Consider the following 3,295-nt stretch of genomic DNA (forward strand, 5'->3'; position numbering starts at 1 on the left):
TGCAAAAGTTCAGGAAGGATACTCAGTTTCAGAACTGTTTTACAAGTTACAAAATTATTTTCTTCCCAGAATGTACACAAAATTTAGCGTGCGGATAGAGAATTGGACTGTCCCCTCTCTTCCAGGTACATGAACTCTCCCATCAATATGTGTAATTTGAACAACCCCCCAAGTTAACCAAAACAGCGCATTATCTCACATGATGAGAAATATAAGACATGGCTTGCTCCTACAGATGTCCCCCACACGAATACTTTCTCCCCCTCCTGTGTTGCTCGAGGCCACTGGGAAAATTTCATGAGAGGCTTGGCCATTCTAAAAGGGCAGTGAATTGAGATAGAAAGTGAAAATAGTCTATTCAACTCTGAACGACATCATTGCCATACTGATCTTGTCCAAATTCAAGAGTTTTCCAGCACAGCAATTGTAGGCAATGAACTGATTAGCAAACCCCTCTTTTCTTGTTTCTCACTAACCCAGGAATTGACTGTAGTCTTCAGGTTATATACACACCATTCACTGTGACTACACAGGCCGATTCATTTGTTCCCTACTGCAGTAGCACCACAACTTCCTGATGCTAAGACATTGGGTTCAATGGTCCATCCCTAATCGAGCTCGAGAAGCTGGTGGTGAGCTGTCTTCTTGAACTGCTGCAGTCCATGTGGTGTAGGTACACCCACAGTGCTGTTAATGGGGACGAAGTAGAAAGGGTCGAGAGCTTCAAGTTTTTAGGCGTCCAGATCACCAACAACCCGTCTTGGTCCCCCCCATGCCGACACTATAGTTAAGCCCACCAACACCTCCACTTTCTCAGAAGACTAAGGAAATCTGGCATGTCAGCTACGACTCTAACGAACTTTTACAGATGCACCATAGAAAGTATTCTTTCTGGTTGCATCACAGCTTGGTATGGTTCCTGCTCTGCCCAAGACCGCAAGGGACTACAAAAGGTCGTGAAGGTAGCCCAATCCATCACGCAAACCAGCCTCCCATCCATTAACTCTGTCTACACTTCCTGCTGCCTCGGCAAAGCAGCCAGCATAATTAAGGTCCCCACACACCCCTGACATTCTCTCTTCCACCTTCTTCTGTCGGGAAAAAGATACAAAAGTCTGAGGTCACGTACCAACCGACTCAAGAACAGCTTCTTCCCTGCTGCTGTCAGACTTTTGAATGGACTTACCTTGCATTAAGTTGATCTTTCTCTACACCCTAGCTATGACTGTAACACTACATTCTGCACTCTCTCGTTTCCTTCTCTATGAATGGTATGCTTTGTCTGTATAGCATGCAAGAAACAATACTTTTCACTGTATACTAATACATGTGACAATAATAAATCAAATCAAATCAAAAGTTAGGGAGGGTGTTCCAGGATTGTCCTTGGACATCAGTCAGTCCATGTGGCGTAGGTGCGCCCACAGTGCTGTTAGGAAGGGTGTTCCAGGATTGTCCTTGGACATCAGTCAGTCCATGTGGTGTAGGTACACCCACAGTGCTGTTAGGGAGGGAGTTCCAGGATTGTTATTGGACATCAGTCAGTCCATGTGGTGTAGGTACACCCAATGATGCTGTTAGGGGGCGTTCCAGGAAAGGTTGCCAGACAGACAACGAGAGCAACCACCCATCTCTCCCTTGTGTACAATGTGAACTAACCCACTCACATCCACAAAAAAGGTAGGCCAGTCCTACACACCTCTGTCTGACTATTCACACCCTGAAGTAGAACTATAGACCCAAGTACAGCTAAACCACTGAGGATTTGAATATAGGAAGAGAGATGTTTTGCTGCAACTGTATTGGTGAGGCCACACCTCAAGTACTATGTGCAATTTTGGGGGTCCTGATCGGAGGAAGGATGCCCTTGCTATAGAGGGAGATTTGCCAGGCCGATTCCTGGGAATGACACATCTGTCATATGAGGAGAGAGTGTCAGTTAGGATGATATTCACTGGAGTTTAGAAGAATGAGAGGGGAATCTCACAGAAACTTATAAAATTCTAACAGGGTTAGACAGGGTGGATTCAAAAAGAATGTTCCCGATAGTGGGGGAGTCCAGAATTAGGGGTCATAGTTTGAGGATAAGGGGTAAACTTTTTAGGACTGAGGTGAGGAGAAATTTCTTCACCCAGAGGGTGTTGAATGTGTGGAATTCACTCCTGCAGAAAGTAGTTGAGGCCAAAACATTGTCTGATTTCAGGAAGAAATTAGATATAGCTCTTGGGGCGGGGCAGGGAAATCAGGATATTGAATTTGATGATCAGCCATGATCAAAATGAATGGCAGAGCAGAATTGAAGGGCCGAATGGCCTCCTCCTGCTTCTAGTTTCTGTTTCTAATTGTGGACCCTGTAGTAAATGTCATTAAGTGTGCTTCTGCACCCACAGAGAAACCAGTGTTCATTGCTTCTCTTAAAAGCATTTTCAAATCAAAATGTTTGCACAGCATGCTAAATGTTTGATTTCTAAAATAAAAGCTAGCACGACTGAGCAATGTTGCTAACTGTTCCCCTACTCCAGCCAATGAACCCTGCAGCAATAGGCATTCAGACACCACATGGTCCACATCAAGAACAGGATATGAAAGGAGAATCTGCAGGCTTTTTCACTAAGGTTGTCGGTTCATGTGATGCTCTTTCTGACAGAGTAAATCTTTAATGTGGAAAGAATTTCCCCCGTTCGGATTTTCTATTTATTCATTCTTGTGATGCCGGCAATTTGTCGCCTGACTCAAGTTAAACTTGCAAAGGATGTGCTGAGCTGCTTTGCCGAGCTGCTGTGGTCCATCGGGTACTCCCTCACCAGTCCCCGGCCATCACAATCCTCCCCTCGCCATCCCTCCACACCCCCGTCCCTCCCAGATTCCAATCCCCCCTCTATCCTGCACCCTTCTCTTCCCCATTCCAACACCGCCCCCCTGCCCCCACTCCATTCAATCCACCTTCCCCCACCAAACACCCCCAATCCTCTCTCCTCCAATCCCCGGCCCACTTCCCCACCAATCCCCCCTCCCCCATGGAGCCCCACCGACTCAGCCCCCCATTAATCCCTCCTCCTCGTCACCCCCATCAATCCCCCCTCCCCCCACCCACCCATCCCCTCCCCCCCACCCCCCCTCCCCCCCACCCACTCACCCATCCCCCCTCCTCCTCCTCCTCCCCCCCACCCACCCCCCCTCCCCACCCATCCTCCTCCTCGTCACCCCCATCAATCCCCCCTCCCGCCACCCACCCATCCCCTCCTCCTCCCCACCCACCCACCCCCCCTTCCCCCCCACCCATCCCTCCCCCCCT

The sequence above is a fragment of the Mustelus asterias genome, chromosome 29, assembly GCF_964213995.1.
Source record: "Mustelus asterias chromosome 29, sMusAst1.hap1.1, whole genome shotgun sequence".
In the NCBI taxonomy this organism is placed as follows: Eukaryota; Metazoa; Chordata; class Chondrichthyes; order Carcharhiniformes; family Triakidae; genus Mustelus; species Mustelus asterias.